The sequence below is a fragment of the Macrosteles quadrilineatus genome, unplaced genomic scaffold (assembly GCF_028750875.1).
Source record: "Macrosteles quadrilineatus isolate MER2022 unplaced genomic scaffold, UCM_ALF_1.0 Scaffold_6__1_contigs__length_79288215, whole genome shotgun sequence".
NCBI classification, from domain to species: domain Eukaryota; kingdom Metazoa; phylum Arthropoda; class Insecta; order Hemiptera; family Cicadellidae; genus Macrosteles; species Macrosteles quadrilineatus.
Window position 1 is genome coordinate 49,389,359 of NW_026542599.1, and position 21,793 is coordinate 49,411,151.

At 30.0% G+C, this 21,793-nt stretch overlaps 2 long non-coding RNA genes across 2 annotated transcripts; both read left to right on the forward strand.

Annotated features, from left to right (window-relative positions):
• The first annotated feature begins 8,003 nt into the window (after positions 1-8,003).
• LOC128997258 (uncharacterized) lies at positions 8,004-9,482 on the forward strand. Its single transcript, XR_008491114.1, has 3 exons — positions 8,004-8,108; positions 8,734-8,793; positions 9,387-9,482. It is a non-coding gene; the product is annotated as an uncharacterized LOC128997258 (long non-coding RNA).
• Positions 9,483-15,767: 6,285 nt separating this feature from the next.
• On the forward strand, positions 15,768-17,101 carry LOC128997257 (uncharacterized). The gene is made up of 3 exons (XR_008491113.1): positions 15,768-15,873; positions 16,385-16,444; positions 17,006-17,101. It is a non-coding gene; the product is annotated as an uncharacterized LOC128997257 (long non-coding RNA).
• The last annotated feature ends 4,692 nt before the right edge of the window (positions 17,102-21,793 follow it).

A 21,793-nucleotide genomic window follows, 5' to 3' on the forward strand; every position in this document is an offset into this window, starting at 1 on the left:
TACATATTGGGTTTATTTTTATTTTTGCCTGCATTTGGATCTTGTAAACTATAAATATACATCATACTTTAAATCTTGAAATTTTCCTTGGCTTTATAAATAGTAAATAAAAGGTTTTTAAATTGCCGGCATTTGATTTTTGTGACAGTCAACTTTTGTTTTTATAATAGAATGCCTTATAGATTAAATAAATTAAAATTTAATACTTTTTTATTCTTGAGTATCTTTTGATATACTTAACCATTTGCGAGCTACAGAGGGATAAAGTTTCAAGTCAGGCAAGACCCTTATAACAGCTGTTTTTATTCTGTCGAACATTGTGAGCTGTTCAATAGCATTTTTGGAATAATAAACAATTATCACTTCTGGTAAACATATTAACACTTTCCCAATTATGAATAGTTAGAAATAGTAAAAATACACAAGATCTATTATAATGAATTACTTGCAGTTACTCTATATTGAACTAGTACTGTATTTAAATTAAAAACTTATTTGCATTTCTTGTATTAAGAAGTGATACTGACAGCATGATATTCACAAAATGGAAGTTTCGACGAATAGTATGTTTCATTTAATACAAATTATATACAAACTGTTGTTTGTATTATGCAATAGTAATGAGAAAAGTAGTTGAAAGTGTATAATTGAAATAGTTTTTAATACAGATTCCAAACTAAACTTTACTAATCACATAAGTTTTCTAGGATCTGTGGGCTATGAAACTAACTCTATTTTGAATGGCTTGTTTTGGGCATGGTGGCCTCTTAACTGTTTTAGTAAATTTTCAAGTGAATTAAAAATCTTACATTAAATTAATACAAAGATAGATTTTTCAAAGAATACGTAGACCCGTTTAAGTGATTTAACAAGCAATTACCTTTTAAACCTACCGTTGATTTAAAAACAACATACTATTACTACTATTACACTACTGTTACTAGGCAAATGAGCTTTCAATATTAGATCAACAAACTCTGAAAGCATAACGTAATTACTTTTCGTAAATGTAGCATCCTTATAAGGGTCCCTTCCTTTCCATAAAAATTTTTTACTTGCGCATTGAAAATGTTTGTTGCAAAAAATTTTTATAAATCATTATTATTTGAATCATTATATTATTACCTATTCAAATTGCGACGAGATTTTCTGCACTGGAAAAATATAATATTAAAAGTGCAGTCGCAACCGTTTGCCGGGGATAGCTCAGCCTACAATGGCTGGGTAAAGTTCCAGGGTCTGCGATAAGGTCAGGGAAACCACTAGGCCAATAGCCGGGTCTAACCGGTATAGGACTGGCTCATACACGGGCACTGTGAACAAGTCAAAAACAAGTCACCACAACAAACGTGCAATAATCACTACCAGACCTACGCCGATTCTCCACACTCCTAGGGGGTCGTTGCTGACTACGCAACTCGGGCTTCGTCCTAACTATCCAATAGTTAAGCCCAGAGTGCCTAAAACACGGTGAGTTATACGACGACTTGCCAATAAAAACCACAACGCGTGTTATCACCAGGCGGGGTCTACTAGGCCACTATAATCCAATACACAACTCTAATGCCCAAGCTAAGAATCAAACAGTTCACTCAATAATCGTACCACATAATAATATACCAGTACACTATAGGTAGAGTGACTACACCACTAGTAGCTGGTCTCAATAAATACCAAGCCAAACAAGCAAGACTAAATGGCAATTGCACTATTAAAATATTGAGCTACTTAGTAGCAGATAAATAAATATTAAATACGTTCCAAACACTAGATAAATATATTATCTGATAGCTGGTACTCCGCTATCCAAGCTACCAAGCTAACGTGTTGGATTACTAAGCAAGCTGTTCAGGTTAAATTAAAATAATTAAATGATTAATCAATACCAACCCTACTGCTACAACCACTACTGCTACTATATCAACGTTATATTGCTTAGCCGGGCTTCTGTTAATAGGCTAATAAAACTAGCTACTAGCCTACTGGCCTCGTGCTTCCAACTACGCACGCTAAATCGTGCAGCCTAGGTCTGTCGGGCCTCAGAGTTATTAGTAATATAACTAACCCTAGGTACAACGCAAAATAATATCTACTACAGTCAATTAAATTATATTATTTGCGCTCTAGCACCTGCCCAGAACCGTCAGGAATACACTTTAATATTATTCCTGACTAATATAAATCCTAACTACCGTCAGGCTTTGACCAGCACGGTTACAACTCTAACTCTCGCAATAAAACCAGATATTAATATTATCAAACTAATAATATCAAGTCGTCCACTCACCACAAGTGGGTCAGTACCCAACTTAACACGAACACTCGGCGCGATCACACCACCAGCATACTCCGACACCACTGTCACGTACACCACTGGACGTCTCACTAGACACACGCTCGCTCTCTACTGCACGGGATCCACGACTCGAATGTCCGTTCTCCGCTGTCCAGCAGTCCCAGGATACCCAAGCTTATCCGAACTGATAAGCCGGGTCAAAGGGCGCTAGCCAGGTTCGCCGCCGCCGCTTGCCTACCTCAACAATCGGTGCGCGGCCAAATAGCAAATATTTACCCCCCTAGGAAAAATAACTCGTTACAAAATAACCAATGCATACATAATGTTTTACATCCTATAAATACCTAATGGCTTAGCATTTACATAACCACCGTAAATGTTTAAAAGAATAAGGTTGACTATTGTGACAGTACGAATGGGGTTGGGTAAAATAAAAACTCCTTGTAAGTCTACAACTAAATGAGCTCAAGTGAATTCTTAGTATTTAATTTTCATGTTACAAACGAGAATAAAGTATAAACCACATTATCGTAACGAGGAATATCTTTGAGTAATGTGTTTCATTTCAGTTACTAATGACCAGCACTTTCAAAAGCGAAAACCTACATTTTATTATCTTTCTCAAGATATTGTACTTTCTTACTTCATTGCAATGTATTAAAGTTTATTGTAACTTTTTCATAATAAGGACCGAGAGATATTTTTTTCATAGACTTTCTTTATAAACATAAAATGTTCAATTAATTATTATAAGAATTAAGTAAGATGAAAGAATTGGAACTAAAATATATAAGTAAAAACGTTATATACCTATGTATATTTTTACTTCTATATTATACTTTTATCAGAACTATAATAATCGGGACCTTTAAAGTTTTTAGGTCAAATCCATTATTTAAAATTACGAAAAAATCTACATTTTCTTGTATCACGTATTATATGATTTGTTCTTGGTTTTTACATCACTCAAAAAAAATTATTAGTTCAAAGTAACTTTATACAAATTCAGTTTTTTTTAAGAAACGTAAATAGGTCTTCTCACAAATTCCTTCATACCTAACCGGCAAAAACCTTATCATACTTGTAATCCCTCTTACAAATAGGACAGGCAAGCCAATGCGATATTTATTACTCACATAGCAGGTCCCATAGAACAGGTGATATAGGTAATACATTTATCATCAATTACCACACCTTACAAGAAAGTTGCTGAGCAGCCAAACAACAAACAAGCCAAGAAACAATAAACAAGGCGTTTAATATTTGTGAGTAATTTTTTGCAACCGAAGGACCATTTAAAAATACCTGTACAACCAAATCATGAGTAGAGAGTTCCAAACTGAGATGTCGCTGTGAAGTGAGGGCCCTCTATCATTTTGGTATTCTTCATGATGTGGCGGACGGGGTTTTAAGACAATCACAATAATTACACTGAATTTAGAGGCATAAACTATACAAGAGTATAAGAGTACAAAAAGAGAATATTATCACGACACGAGCGGTCCAAGACACGCCTAACCCGACGCTGCTCACTATCTAGTCGGTCAGGGGAGGGGAACATCCCGATCAAAGTTCAAATTCTTCAAGTGGGCGTATTGAAAATGAAAAATCAAAGGACTGGATTGCTTACAATAAAATAAAATCTTGACCTCGATTCTAATAACTCTAGTAATAACTAAATAGATTAGGTTACAGAAATATAAAATAAAATACCTTACAATGTGCAAATAAAAACATTTTAAATTTTACAAATTGTACTTAAATATCTAACACAAGGAAACAATAACCAACCCAAAATATGGGTTGTAATCCTTTTACAAATAGAAACTAATTAATTAAGTTGAATTTTAAATCAATGAAAACTAGTTAAGTACTAAACCATTTTAAAGTTACAAATATAATAATACCTTTTATGAAAAAATTGTTTGCCTTGTCAAGCTGAGCCTACAAATGACATAACACTCTCACAAGTTTTTATCACAATTATATGAAGATGGTGAAGTAATAATAAGTATACTAGAATTTTTCCTGTACTCTATTATTTTAAGATTGTGTAATACTTAAGTAATCCTGGAGTTATTTAATTAGTGTTATTTAGTCACTGATTAAATCCTGTAATCAAAATTTGTTGGTGATCGTGCACTATTTATTATTAGGAAAACACATTATGTGAAAATATTTTTTAAACTTTGTTCATGCTTAATGTTGCGTTGAAGCATAACAGTTTCACATTTTCCTGACTGAATAACATTTAAAGCACAATTAAATTTTAGTTGTTATGTTTAATACGAAAAATTCTAGGTAGGAAGTCAATGAATTTAATTTTAAGGCTAATGTTTTGCTAATGTTTTAAACTTAAAATGTTAAAAGGACGTTGAAAGGATGTTAAAAGAATGTTAAGGATTTTGAAAGGTCTTTGGGAAGAATGTGTTTTTAACACGTTACGTGTATCTAGATAATTCTAAACTATCGTTAACACTTTGAATATACTAGCAATTAACGTAACCAAAATTGTAATTTTCTATGCATTATGTTTGTGAGATAAGTCTTAGTGCTGCGAATAATTATCGTGGTATTAAACCACTAAAAGACGTTTCAATGGTATGTTTCATGACAAGAGTAGAAGTGAGTCATTACATATTTGGGACCATGTGTTTAAAAGTGCGAGATTTATTATTTTATTACTGTTAGTGACATTGCTAAACTAATAGCATTTATTGGGCTAGGCTTTCTAATTAAAGTTCTAGTTAAGGTCATTGCAAAATCAAACAGTTGAAGAAACAATGACGAATTCACATAAACATAAACTGTAAAAATATAGATAGCCGAAAGATATTTTAGACAATATTAGATTTGTTATTGTAATCAAATTTTATAAAACAATATGTGGAATTTAGCCAATAATATGAGACATTTGTTCTTTTCTTTCACAGAAGGAGGGGCGATGAAAAAGAAGAAGGGACTACTCCGATGCTTATGATGTACCTTATTATATATTAGATCATTAAACTATATAAATAAATGCTTGAAAGTTAATTAAAACCTTAGAGAACCTTAGTTGTTAAATACTAGAAAAGTATAAGTAAAAAGATAATAGTATAAGTTTTACGAAACTTATAAATTATAGAGAAGGTTCTGATTATTAAATTTAAATCTTTGTTTTTGAAACGGGGTAACCATTAAGCAATTGTCAAGATTTCATTGGTAGAAAACAGAAAAATTTAAACAATTTAATTTTTTTAAATTAAAATCTCATGTTAAGATTTGTTCACCTATATTGCTTGGTTAAGGAAAATAAGTAATGAATACATTATTTTTTCAGCTAATTATATTTCTTTATAGTGTTTTTTAGTTTGTGTACGATAATATTGTTTAGTTTTTCCATCTTTAAGACGCGGTGAGTTATTTAAAATTTCACTTCTGTGCACAATCCTAAAATTATATAGTACTTTGCTTCTATGGAGTACTAAAAATAACGTACGTAAATGATAATATTTAGTAAAGCATTCATTTAGTTAACATCCTGTTTTGATGATGCACTTAATATTTTACAGCAAAAGTAGGTTTCTCCAATATATAACGTTAACGGAGCTTACTATACAAGATAATTAATAAGGTATAATGGTTGTTGTTTGACCTTTAAAAGATAGAATTTGTCGAACACTTTGGAAATATTAGTAGTTAAGAAAACCGAAATTGTAATTTTTATGCATTATGTTCGTGTGATAATTCTTAGTGCTGCGAACAACTATTGTGTTCCTTAAGCAATTAAAAGACGCTTCAAATGATATGTTTAATGACAAGAGTAGAAGTGAGTCGTTACAAACTTGAGACGATGTGTTTAAAGGGCGAGATTTGTCGATATTTTAAAATATGCTTTTATCATAGTCATATATTTTTATAACTGTTAGAAACATTTCAAAACTAATAGCATACATTTGGGATAGGATTTCTATTTTACATTTGAGCTTACGTTGACTGTAAAATTTTGGTTATTGCAATTGAAAGATTTGAAAAAAACCACTACCAAAATTTTGTTTAATACGCTATCTAGGTAATTAGTATTATGTTGTTTATTGGTACTTAACTAAAGCTATAATTTATGGTGCATTCAATACCCCTGTGAAATGAACACGGAATTTTAGCTTACAGATACATCTCTACATTTTATATTTTTGTACTCTTAATGAAATCCTAGGTTTTAAATTAGCTGGTGTAAATTGAATAAATTATTGTTTTCGCTAGCTAATGATCTTAGAGCTGACAAATATTAGTCAGATCTTAGAAATGACAGATTTTAATTATATACATAATATAAAAAACCATTGAATAACCTCTGTGTAATTCTCAGAGTATCCAAATTATACCGTGTTCGTTTTGTTGTGATATTTAAAGTTATTGTTTTATGCTTGTTATATAAATAAAAACCTAAGATGGAAAATAAATAAGAGTACCAAAATTCAAGACGAAATAAAACTACTGAAATAACACTAGAATCCCTCATGATAATAGCTTTGTGTTAAGTGGAATGTAGTTTTCGCTGTATCATTGTTTGAGAAACGTGGAAATTCAATTGTGAAATGCAACACTCAGTAAATAAAAGTTTCGTCACAAAGAGTTTCAGTCCTATAAAAGAGATCTGCCGAGTATGTTCCACAGAAGCCAACAACTGGTGAGTATGATAAGTCTATGACTAGAATAGCTAATACAAGCACTCGATAACAGGATAACTATACTGATAACATTCTGAAATTCTAACTTATGTCGTGGTATGATGGTGTACGTGTAACTGTTTGATTTGTCAACTTTCATTTACGACACATTTAACTATGTAATCTTTAAAAAAAATCTCAACTCCACTGCATAAACAAAAGTAAAAATTAAGGTTACGAGAAGTGATAAATACTACAAAATACATACCAAAGCATTAATAACTTAAGTTGTATTATGTTAGTGTATTTTCTTAAATTAAATATACTATTAATTTGTGGTCCCTCGTAAATATAATTGTTTAATCGGATGGCTTCAAAGAAATTCAGTAAATATTTTCAAATGACAAAAATGGGTACATTTCTAGAAGCATACATACTTTCAAATAATTTAGTTTTTTTTTAATTCTTATATCTTATCCTTGGTGGTGTTCTCTTGCTTTTCTTATGTTTCCATAGTTTGCAAATCGGCTTTTTCAATGATTACTAAGAAATTCAGGGCAGTGTTAATTCAGTTTTCTTTTTAGAATATCAATCCAGACTCTCCCGCTTATTTCTATTGTAATATTTACGCTAACCCAAATTAAAATAGTAAATATTTCATTTCATCCAATTTAGTAAATGTTTTTAGCAGACTGTTAAATTAGCAAACATATTGACTATTTACAATTAACATATGTTCTTCTTTTAATTTTAATTTCTGACAAGAGCTGGAGTTTTATAACAAATTTTCTTTCCATGTTAATCTTATGGAGAAATTCGAAACTTTAAAGGACCCCAGGGCCTCATTTTCTAAATATTTCCCTAAAAGAAAGTTTCCTGCACATCTTGACGTTTACGCTCTTTCCAATGACACCAATAACATGTCAATCGGTTCAGTAGTATCGGAGGAGTGATTGTCACAAAAAGCTGAGTGCGTATTAAATAAGCATAGATATAGAAAAATTAATCTTTGCTATATAATAGTAAATTTAAACTAAGCGTTGGGTGCCAAACTGTTTTTTATGTTTACACATTTCTAATATTTTTCAGTAAATCATCAGCAATGTCTGCCATCCAAAGTTTCGTTGTCGCCGCTGTCATCGCAGCTGTCTTCATGGAAGGTATTGTTAGCGATACAATAAGATGTTATGTTGATGTGTGCAAAATACATATATGGTAAGGCTTGTGCCTAATATAAATATACTAACACAAAATAAGTTAATTAAAAGAAGAGATTGTAACATTGAAACACTTTTGTATTAAGAAAGAACTACAGTAAAATAAAATACAACATTTACAAAACAGTCCAAAACAGTCAGATGATCATATTATGATTTTTACATTCAAAGAACAGTTGTGACAGTAAATAGCAGATTCATATTAATTGCAAAACTATGTAGCCACAATAGGTTAGTTATGAAACAATAGTTATGAATTTTATGAAAATAAAGATATAAAGATATAAACGATTATTGATAATATAGCTATTGAATTATACCTTCAATTGATAAACACATTTAAACATCGTATGTTGATGACGGAAATTGATCGGTTTTTTATATTATGATTAAAATAACATAATGATTTGAATACAGCATAAAGAGACAGTTCTAATTGCGACTAGGTTATCCGATGTTTTCTATTTTTTTCAAAATTGGCAACCTTAAGGGACGATCCAACTGTCATTGTAATATTTTTTAGTCATCATTGAATTTGCTGACATGAAGTTTTATAATTTATTTTTAGGTGTCCTTGCTAGAGGGGGCATCATAGACGGCAAGAAAAAGTAATATAAACAAGTGCACAGTAAGTATTATTGTTTATTTGCATTGCATTATTACAAAAACAAAGTGTGTATAAACACTTTTTTATAATTAAATTTCAACTTTAACATACAGCTTCAAGACAAATGGATTTATATTAACGTTTATTTCATACATGAATAGCTTATCCGTTGTTTTTCTTATGTAATCCAGTAAGATCTATTCTTTCTTGAAATATTACGTTTACACAACAATTTAAACTAGAAAAAACCATCATCTATAGTTGGGTTAATTTTGAGTTTAGTTTAATATAATTTAGTATCATGTTTCATATTGATTTAATAACAACAGAGTCATGTGAAATGATATTGTTTTCTTTTAGTAATATAAATCGTTCGATTTTCATGACTTTAATAACTTTTATTAACTTTGATACGTTAAATACCTTCAATGTCAAGTAGTTATCACTGCAGCTTGTGTTTAAAAACTAAATTCATAAACTCGTATCTGTTGTAACATTATGGATAGGCGAAAGATATTTTAGACAATATTAGTTTTGTTATTGTATTTAACTTTTATAAGACAATATAATGTATTCAGTTAATAATATGAGACAATTGTTCTTTTCGTTCACAGAAGGAGGACGATGAAAAAGAAGAAGGGACTACTCCAAAGCTTATGATGTACATAATTCCTTAAGAGATTATTAAACTATATAAATAAATGCTTGAATGTTCATTAAAACCTTTGAAAACCTTAGTTGTCAAATACTAGAAACATATAGGTAAAAAATAATGTCATAAGTTTTACGTACCTAATAATCTTCTATAGAAGGTTTTGATTTTCAAATTAAAATCATAGTTTTTAAACTAGAGTTAACATTAGGCAATTGTTTATTATATTTCTCATGGTTTCATTGGTAGAACAAAAATTTAAACCGTTTCATTTTTGTCGGTTAATATCTCTTGTTAAGATGAATACATTATTTAGTTTTTGAGCAAATTTTTTTCTTTAGAGTGTTTTTTGGTTTGTTTATGATAATATTGTTTAGTTTTTTCATCTTCAAGATGGGGTGAGCTATTCAAAATTTCACTTCTGAGCACAATCCTAAAATTATACGGTACTTTGCTGGTATGGAGTACTAAAAACATCGTACGTAAACTTATAATATCCAGTAAACCATTCCTTTCGGTAAAGTAGGATTCTCCAATATTGAACTTTAACGGAGCTTACGATTAAAGATATTAAATAAGTAACTAATGGTTGTGCCTTTGGTCTTTAAAAGATGTAAACTGTACGTTAACTTTCATGCAATCATTCATTTAAATTCAGACATACGTTTTAAGAGCAATATTAATCAACTTTTTATTCAATATAATTTTTTAAATATAGGGTGTATTTTTATTTTTGCCTGCATTGGGATCTTGTAACCTATAAATATTACATCACACTTTGTATAATGAAAATGCCATTGGTTTTAAAAATAGTAAATAAAAGGTTTTTAAATTGCCGGAATTTGATAGTATGATGGTAAACTTAAGTTTTTATGTTAGAATCATTTAGTTTTAAGTAAATTAAAATGTACTTAAAACTACGTAAGTTAAAAGACTTTTTTTATTCTGGAGTATCTTTTGATATTCTTAACCATTTGCGAGCTACAGAGGGATGAAGGTCTAATTCAGGCAAGGCTCTCATAACAGCTGATTTTATTTTGTCGACCATTTCTATTGTGAGCTGTTTAATAGCATTGTTGGAATAATAAACAATTATCACTACTGGTAAACATATTTACACTTTCCCAAATATGAGTAGTTAGAAATAGTAAAAATACACAAGATCTATTAAAATGAATTACTTGCAGTTACTCTATATTGAACTAAAAAAGTATTAAAATTAATGACTTATTTGCATTTGCACTATTCCTAGATTTAATGTGTTTCAGTGACCTTTAAATATTAAATAAACAAACTCTGAAAACATAACGTATCTACTTTTCGTAAATGTAGCATCCTTATAAGGGCTCCTATCACTCCATAAAATTATATTTACTTACGCCGTGAACCTGTTGTGTGTTGCAAAAATTGATAAAACATTATTAGTTAAATCAAATATTGTATAACTTTTTCCAAAAAACAATGTATGTATACTGTTTTGGAATACCTAAATGCCTGATTACATAGCATAGACATGATACAATCTGCAAAAGGTTGAGGTTACTATTGTGACTGTACGAATGGGGTTGGGTAAAATAAAAACTCCTTGTAAGTCTACAACTAAATGAGCTCAAGAGAATTCTTAGTAATTGTCATGTAACAAACGAGAATAAAGTGCAAACCACACTCTCGCAACGAGGAATATCTTTGAGTAATGTGTTTCATTTCAGTTACTAATGACCAACACCCTCGGCAGCGAAAACTTACATTTTATTTATCTTTCTCAAGATATTGTACTTCCTTAATCCATTGCGATGTATCAACGTTTACTGCAACTTTTTCATTACAAGGACCGAGAGAATTTTTTATTTATAAACATAAAATGTTCAATTAATTACTATAAGAGTTAAGTAAGAAGAACAATTGGAACTAAAATATAAAAGTAAAAACGTTATATACCTATGTATATTTTTACTTCCATATCGTACTTTTATCGAAACGATAATAATATGGACCTTTAAGGTTTTTAAGTAAAATACATCACTTAAAATTATGGCAAAATCTAAATTTTCTTGAATTACGTATTATATGATTTGTTCATGGTTTTAACATCACTCAAAAATAATCAATATTTCAAGGTCACCAACTACAAATTAAGTTTTTTGACGAAACGTAAAAAGGTTTTCACACAAAGTCCGTCATACCTAACCGGCAAAAGCCTAATCATACTTGTTATCCCTTTTACTAATCGGACAGGCAAGCCAATGTGATATTTATTACTCACATAGCAGGTCCCATAGAACAGGTGATATAGGTAATACATTTATCATCAATTACCACGCCTTACAAGAAAGTTGCTGAGCAGCCAAACAACAAACAAGCCAAGAAACAATAAATAAGGTGTTAAATGTTTGTGAGTAATTTTTAGTATCCGAAGGACCATTTAAAAATATCTGTACAACCAAATCATGAGTAGAGAGTTCCAAACTGAGATGTCGCTGTGAAGTGAGGGCTCTCTATCATTTTTGTTAGTCTTTATGATGTGGTGGACAGGGTGTTGAGACAATCACAATAATTACACTGAATTTGGAGGCATAAACTATACAAGAGTATAAGAGTACAAAAAGAGAATGTTATCCCGACACGAGCGGTCCAAGGCACATCTAACCTGATGCTGCTCACTATCTAGTCGGTCAGGGGGGGGGGCATCCCGATCAAAGTTCAAATTCTACAGGTGAGCGTATTGAAAATGAAAATTCAAAGGACTGGATTGCTTACAATAAAATAAAATATTGACCTCGATTCTAATAACTCTAGTTATAACTAAATGGAATAGGTTACAGAAATATAAAATAAAATTCCTTGCAAAATGCAAATAAAAACATTTTAAATTTTACATATTGTACATAAATATGTAACACAAGGAAACAATAAACAAACCAAAATATGTGTTGTAATCATTTTAAAAATGGAAACTAATTAATTATGTTGGATTTTAAATCAATGAAAACTAGTTAAGTAATTAACCATTTTGAAAGTTACAAACAATACCTGTTATGAAGTCAATGAATTTAATTTTAATGCTAATCTTTTGTCAATGTTTTAAACTTTAAATGTTAAAAGGATGAAGTCTTTGGGAAGAATTTGTTTTTAACACTTTACGTGTATCTAGACAATTCAAAACTATCGTTTACACTTTGGATAAACTTGTAATTAAGATAAACAAATTGGAATTTTTTATGCATTATGTTCGTGTGATAAGTCTAAGTGCAGGTTCATAACGTATTCGGGACCATGTGTTTAAAAGTGCGAGATTTATCGAACACTTTAATAATATGCTCCTCATTATAGTAATATTCTTCATTACTGTTAGTAACATTTCTAAACTAATAGCATTTATTGGGCTAGGCTTTCTATTTAAAGTTCTAGTTTAGGTCATTGCAAAATTAAACAGTTGAAGAAACAATGACAAATTGACATAAACATAAACTGTAAAAATATAGATAGCCGAAAGATATTTTGGACAATATTAGATTTGTTATTGTATTCAAATTTTATAAAACAATATGTGGAATTTAGTTAATAATATGAGACATTTGTTCTTTTCGTTCACAGAAGGAGGACGATGAAAAAGAAGAAAAGACTACTCCGAAGCTTATGATGTACCTTATTCTATAATAAATCATTAAACTTTATAAATTAAAGCTTGAAAGTTAATTAAAACCTTATAGAACCTTAGTTGTTCAATACTAGAAACATATAAGTAAAAACATAATGGTTTAAGTTTTACGTAACTTATAAATTATAGAGAAGGTTCTGATTATTAAATTTAAATCTTTGTTTTTGAAATGGAGGTAACATTAAGCAATTGTTTATTGAATTTATCATGATTTCATTGATAAAAAAAAGAAAAATTGAAATCATTTAATTTTTGTAAATTAAAATCTCATGTTAAGATTTGTTCTCCTATATTGCTTGGTTAAGGAAAATGAGTAATGAATACATTATTTTTTTCAGCTAATCATATTTCTTTATAGTGTTTTTTAGTTTGTGTACGATAATATAGTTTAGTTTTTCCATCTTTAAGACGCGGTGAGTTATTTAAAATTTCACTTCTTTGCACAATCCTAAAATTATATAGTACTTTGCTACTATGGAGTACTAATAATATCGTACGTATATTATAATATTTAGTAAAGCATTCCTTTCGTTAACATCTGGTTTTGCTACAGCACTTAATATTTTACAGCAAAAGTAGGTTTCCCCAATATTTAACGTTGACGGAGCTTACTATAAAAGATTTTTAATAAGGTTTTAATGGTTGTGGGTTGGCCTTAAAGTATATTACATATATTAGTAGTTGGAAAAACCCGAAATTTTAATTTGTTATGCATCATGTAAGTGTTATTAGTCTTAGTGCTGCGAATAATTATTGTGCTACTTAAGCCACTAAAAGACGTTTCAATGGTATGTTTAATGACAAGAGTAGAATTGAGTCATTACATACTTGGGACCATGTGTTTAAAGTGATAAATTTGTTGATGTCTTTATTATAGTCATATTATTTAATAACTGTTTGGAACATTTCCAAACTAATAGCATACTTTGGGGCTAGGCTTTCTATTTAAAATTATAGTTTACGTTGACTGTACAAGTTTGGTTATGGCAATTGAAAAATTTGAACAATCAACTACCAACATTTTGTTTAATACGCTATCTAGTTATTTAGTATTATATTGTATTTTGGTATTTTAATAAAGCTATAATTTATGGTGCATTCAATAACCCTCTGAAATGAATACGGAATTTTAGCTTACAAATATGATATCTTTACATTTTATATTTTTGTACTCTTAATGAAATCCTTGGTTTTAAATTAGCTGTTGTAAATTGAATAAATTATAGTTTTCCTTAGCTAATGATCTTATAGCTGACAAATGTTAGTCAGATCATAGTAATGAAAGATTTTAATCATATACGTAACATAAAAACCCCATTGAATAAACCGCTGTAAAATTCTCAGAGTTCCCAAATTATACCGTGTTCGTTTTGTTGTGATATTAAGAGTTATTGTTTTATGCTTGGTATATAAATAAAAACCTAAGATCGAAAATAAATAAAGGCACCAAAATTCAAAACGAAATAAAACAACTGAAATTACACTAGAATCCCTCATTATAAAAGCTTTGTGTTTAGTGGAATGTAGTTTTCGCTGTATCATTGTTTGAGAAACGTGGAAATTCAATTGTGAAATGCAACACTCAGTAAATAAAATTTTCGTCACAAAGAGTTTCAGTCCTATAAAAGAGATCTGCCGTGTATGATCCACAGAAGCCAACAACTGGTGAGTATGATAAGTCTATGCCTAGAATAGGTAATACAAGTACTCGATAACAGGATAACTATACTGATAAAATTCTGAAATTCTAACACATATCTCGATATGATGCTGTACGTACAATTGTTTCATTTGTTAACTTTCATTTACGACTTATAAATAATTTAACTATGTAATCTTTTTAAAAAATCACAACTTAACTGTATAAACAAAAGTAATAATTAAGGTTACCAAAAGTGATAAATACTACCAAATACATACCAAAACATCTGAAACTTAAGCTGTATTATATTAGTATATGTGTTTAAAATTAATATACTATTCCCTTGTGGTCCCTCGTAAATACCATTGTTTAATTGGATGGCTTCAAAGAAATTCAGTTAATATTTTCTAATAACAAAAATGGGTACATTTCTAGAAGCATATACACTTTCAAATAATATAGTTTTTTTTCATCCTTGGTGATGTTCTCTTGCTTTTCTATGTTTCCATAGTTTGCAAATCGGCTCTTTCAATGATTACCAAGAAATTCAGCACAGTGTTAATTCAGTTTTCTTTTTAGTATATCAATCCAGACTCTCTCGCTTTTTTCTATATAATATATACGCTAACCCAAATTAAAATAGTAAATATTTCATTTCAACTAATTTAGTAAATGTTTTTAGCAGACTGTTAAATTAGCAAACATATTGACTGTTTACAATTAACATATGTTCTCCTTTTACTTTTATTTTCTGACAAGAGCTGGAGTTTCACGACGAGTTTTGTTTCCATGTTAATTTTATCGAGAAATTAGAAACATTAAAGGGCCCCAGGGCTTCACTCTCTAAATATATCCCTAAAAAGAAAGCTTCCTGCACAACTTCACGTTTACGCTCTTTCTAATGACACCAATAACATGTAAATCGGTTCAGTAGTATCGGAGAAGTGATTATCACAAAAAGCTGCTTGCGTATTAAATAAGTATAGTTATAGATAAATAAATCTTGTCTATATCATAGTAAAAGTTACTATGGTGCCAAACTGTTTTTTTATGTTTACACTTTTCTAATATTTTTCAGCAAATCATTAGCAATGTCTGCCATCCAAAGTTTCGTTGTCGCCGCTGTCATCGCAGCTGTCTTCATGGAAGGTATTGTTAGCGATACAATAAGATGTTATGTTGATGTTTGCAGAATACATTTACAGTTTTAAACTATGAAATAGATGGTAATAAAATAATATAGGTTATAATTTCAAAAGGAGTGGTTTTATTTGGAGTTATGGAATAATCTTTCAGTTTTATATTACTTCTTTGGAGTGTAAGGTACATTAGAGTGTAAAGTTTCAGTTTTAAGATATAAACCATAACTGATAATATAGCTATTGAATTGAATCTTCAATTGATAAACACATTTTAACCTAGTATATTGATGTGAGGAATTGATTTGTTTTTATATTATGATTTAAAATATTATTATGATTTAAATAATATAATGATTTGAATACAGCATAAAGGGACAGTCCTAATTACGAATAGCTTATCCGCTTTTTCCTATTTCTTTTCAAAATTGGCACCCTTAAGGGACGATCCAACTGTCGTTGTAAAATTTTTTAGGTCTTTATTGAATTTGCAAACACGAGAATAAATCATTTATTTTTAGGTGTCCTTGCTAGAGGGGGCATCATTGACGGCAAGAAAAAGTAATCTAAAAGTGTGCACAGTAAGTATTATGGTTTATTTGCATTGCATTATTACAAACACAAAGTGTATATAATCTTTTTTTATAATTAAATTTCAACTTTAACACAACAGCTTTAAGACGGATTGATTTATAATAAAATTTATTTCATACATTAATAGCGTATCAGTTGTTTCTCTTGTGTAATCCAGTAAGTTCTATTCTTTATTGAAATATTACGTTTACACAACAATTTAAACTTTAGTGTTTTGTATAGACAAGAAATGTAAATACAGATAAACTTACAATTAACCTTTATAGTTAGGTTAATTTTCAGTTTAGTTCAATCTAATTGTGTATCATGTTTCATATCGTAACAACAGAGTCATGTGAAATTATATTGTTTTCTTTTAGTAAAATAAGTCGTCCGATTGTCATGACTCAATAACTTAGCTGCGTTAAATACCTGCAATGTCAAGAAGTTATCTCTGCAGCTTGTGTGGGAAACTAAATTCAAAAACTCGTATCTGTTGTAATATTATGGATAGGCGAAAGATATTTTAGACAATATAATAATATGAGACATGTTCTTTTTGTTCACAGAAGGAGGACGATGAAAAAGAAAAAGTGACTACTCCAAAGCTTATGATGTACATCATTCTATAAGAGATTATTAAACTATATAAAAAAATCTTTGAATGTTTATTGAAACCTTAGAGAACCTTAGTTGTTAAATACTAGAAACATATACGTAAAAAAATTATGACATAAGTTTTTACGTACCTAATAACATTCTAGATAAGGTTCTGGTTTTAAAATTAAAATATTTTTTTAACTGGAGTTAACATTAAGCAAACGTTTATTATATTTATCATGATTTCATTGATAGAAAAAGATAAAATTAAAACCATTTTATTTTTGTTAATTAAATTCTCGTGTTAAGATTTGTTCACCTATATTGCTTGGTTAAGGAAAAATAGTAATGAATACATTATTTATTTTTCAGCTAATTATATCTCTTTATTGTGTATTTTTTAGTTTGTGTACGATAATATTGTTTCGCTTTTACTTTTTCAAGACGAGGTGAGCTATTTAACATTTAATTTCTATGCACAATCCTAAAACTATACAGCACTTTGCTGTATCTATTTCATTGCGTCATTTTCATGGCTATTAAAATTTGGGTTTAAAATTTGCTAAAGCATTTGGGTTTTCGTCAGTAAAATAATATCTCGAAAATCACGGTAAACGTAAACTTTCCTTATTCAATTTAATGTCAATTAGTCCATTTTTTACTCTGATATTTATAGTTATTTTTTCAACACGCTCTAAATCTGATTTGCAAAAGTCCAAACCAAAATCTCCATTATAATACAAATGAGAGAGATATCCGAGTATAACTCTCTTTCTTAAGGTTTTACTGCAGTAATCATTGAGCTTCCATTTATTCGTTCCTTAACTACACCATTTATATAACAGGGTATTTAAAGCCACATATTATTATACAAGTGACATTTACCTTAGTCGGAATGACAGTTTTCAGACTATTTTACTTTTTGTACTTTTTCACGCCAATAAAACTATACTGTGTCAGGATGCCGAACATGACTCGGTGGCCTTCAATTTCTTTGTAAATATAACATTATAAACCCTGGATACATATAGATTCCAGCAGTTTTTGTTTTATTGAAAAAAATTGTACTATAAAATCGAGTCTAATGTGATAAAATTTATTATATAAAGTCACTTGTATTTGTGCCGCTTATTTACTATTCTGTTTAAAACTTTGCCATCTTAACTGATTCAAACCATTACTGTGATACCAAACAGAAAACACAAAAATCTAAAAATTTGCATTTAAAAACAGCATAAAGTACCAATACATTATTTTTTTTAAGCTGGAGCATTTGCAAGAGAGCAAGTAAACTTATCTACAATTTGACTATTCAGGTCGATTAATGGTAAATTACAAAATGATGAAGTAGTAAACTAGTTTACTTTGAATTTCAAATTTATTTCAACACATAATTTTGGTTTATAAATTCCTAAATCCAAATATATGTTTTGTTGTTGCTCACGTTTTCACCTCGTTGTAAATAATTTATTTTCTCTAAAGACCGTGGAATGTCTTTTTTTACTGAGTATTCAATATAATATCAAAAGGGATCTGGAACAATTCACTCCAAATAAAGTAAACTTACTAGAACTGGTTAGTCTATGCCAGAACGCAACACTCATTGTCAATGACCCTACTAATGAACGTTATTGTATCAAATTCCATGTTTGTTCGGTGTAGAAAAATTAGTGTTTACACATCTGGTTAGGTTCCTCACAGTATTGGGTCGTTCATTTCTTTATACTGGGTGTTTTTTTCGCAACCCAAATTACAGATACAGATAATTATGAAGGAAACCTGCTCGTACGTTGGAGGCCCAGCCTCCCTACTTCATCGGTGATCGGCTTTTGCTGTCTACAAGGTTTAGTGTAATTTAGTATTCATTGTGAAAAAAAAAATCAATGTCGTGTTTTCACAAGTTGAAAGAGGTGTTTAGTTGAGGAATGAATTAAAAGTAAATTATCTATTTTATACCGATCAATGATTGCAATCAAGTCTTTGGGTGTGGCTTCAATACCTAATAAATACTACAGGTTTTATAAAATGTAAAGATTATTAAGTCAACAATAATTTTTTCCACATACCTTAAGAGATTTTTCTGAAATGGTTGTATTTAAAAGAATTAAATTTTAAATCTTATTCAAAATAAATTCTCTGTAGCACTAAACCGTGTTAAAAACTTTGCTAGCTTGTATATCAAATAATCTGAAATGATGCAAAAGATTTAGAGCTACCAGCTTATGAGATTCTTTTGTTAGTAAACAGGGACTATGCATTTGTTATTTGGGTTGCATCAAAAACCATTGGTAACAAAATCATGTGTTTCACAAATTCGGTTGTGTTTCTAATTAATCATGCTGACGCCAATATAGGATCCACTCTACATAACAAAATTAAAGTTTGTATTACTTTTACATGTTACTCCATTGTCAATGTTATTCCATTATTTGTCATTGACATTGTAATATCATGAATATACAGAGTGTCACGGAACTCTCTACCAATATGTTAGGGCATTGCTCCTGGGTAAGAAACATAACTAAATATCATATTTAAACTGTCCGGAAGTCCTTAGTTACTCACACAGCCGCCACTTTGTTTTTTCCAGTTATAAATTTTTTTATAAAGAATGGTTAAACATACGAAATGGAAACTTTGCACAAACATTTATGACAACTAGACAAAGCTACCAAAAAATTATCACGATTATTCAAATTCATAAAACATAATGGCAGCCATTTAAAATTTTTGTTAAATCAATGGTTTTTGAGTTATTTAAGAAAGAAAATTTTAAATGGCCGCCAGTTTGTTTTATGAATTTGAAAAATCGTGATAATTTTTTGTAACTAGGCAGTCTAGTTGTCATAAATGTTTGTGCAAAGTTTCCATATCGTATGTTTAACCATTCTTTAGAAAATAAATTATAATAATTGAAAAAACAAAATGGCGGCTGTGTGAGTAACTAAGGACTTCCGGACAATTTAAATATGATATTTAGGTACGTTTCTTACCCAGGATCAATGCCGTAAAATATTGGTAGAGAGTTCCGGGACACCCTGTATATTTCAAGATAACTTATATACTGTATAAACGGTAGAAAAAAATCATTCTCAAAACTATTGCATTATATACCCAACCGCACATGATAGAATATATATTTACTAACCTTGATAGGTTTGGTATGTAACATCAATAAGCATGTTAATAAAACACATTATCTTCCTGAAAAAAAAAACAAAATTGAAAAGAATTAGTTATGATCAAACTAATGATAAATACCCGCTACCGAAGCTAACCTGCAGACTTCAATTTGGCTGATTTGATTTTCCTCATTTTCCATAAACAAGAAATTTGTATTTCCAATTTAAATAACATAAGATTTAACGAATACCAAGGACTGCTGCTGCGGGGAATGTAAAAAGTGTTTTTGAAAAAAATGTTTATATAATTAGTTATAATTTTCCCAAATTAGACCAAAATATATCTATAAATACGAAACTATGATGGTTTATTTTTCCCCATAAAATTAATATGGGAATTTTAAATCTAACGTCAAGATTAAAGGCATTCATATCTTTAGTATGTCTTACAAAATGGAATAGTACCTCACCACTGTTCAATTATGTGCGTACCTAACTTGGTTTGGCTTTTTAATATTTAAACCTAAGTGGTTAATTTAGGTGTGTTTACTAGTAACCTAAAGTTTTTTTTTATTTATTTAATAAATGAATAAGTTACAAAATATACAATTTAAATTGAAAGAATGTGATAAGCATACTCCAGCGGTATTTAATACTCCAAAGATTTAATACTCCCCCCTGATACCACTAAAACAACGTAAATGCCCCTACTGTCCAATGCATCAATTTGATTTGTAATTGAGTGTTGTGTAGTTGGCTACCAAAAACACCTGGTATCCATGTAAACTGTAAACATTCTCACTTTTTACTTTTCAATATTTCTTTCTCTATACTCCATGGGAAAAATCCGTAAAAATCAATTTTATTTGGGTAACCTTTTATTAAATCGTCATAGGGGAAGCATGTGGCAATGGCATTGCTAAAGTATGTATTCCTGCGTCCTTATCAGTTTGAAATTTGATTCAAAATTAGAAATTCGCAGTTTGATGTCCTATACCCTTCTATGAGCAAATTTTGCTTAAATAAAGCATAATTAAACATGATGACAATTTATTTGTTCTTTCAATAGTACATGTCAGTTTACGAAAGATAGTTTAGAGAAAAAAGAAAAATACGACAATTAACAATTAAAGTGTAACAAAACAGTAATAATATATGAAGGTGAAGTAACAATAGTCAGACTTTATGATGTTTTAGAAATAAATGACAAAAAGGCAAGGTTTAACACATTCTTCACAGTTTCTGATCCTTTATGAGAACAGCGGTATAATATTATTGAAAATGCTGCAGATACCACCGGTGTGATAGCGGCAGATGCCCTTATGTTGAATAGAAAGGTCCTGTGGAAGGTGGTTGGCTTCATCAGCGACCATTGGGTATTCCGCGGACATCTACACAAGATGGGAACTCAAGTTGAAATCCTGTTATGTAGGAAACGTGGAGAGGCGGAGGAGACAGCCTTCCACGTGATATTTTTGTGCCAAGCTCTACAAGGTCTGCGTATATGATCCCTTGGCCGATCGACTAGAGATCAAAGGGAAGAACAGGAAATCATAGTCAAAAGGTCATGGTTCACCAAGGACCTGGGATTTGACGGAGAATGAGGACCTGTGAATGAGGGCACAATAAGCTGTT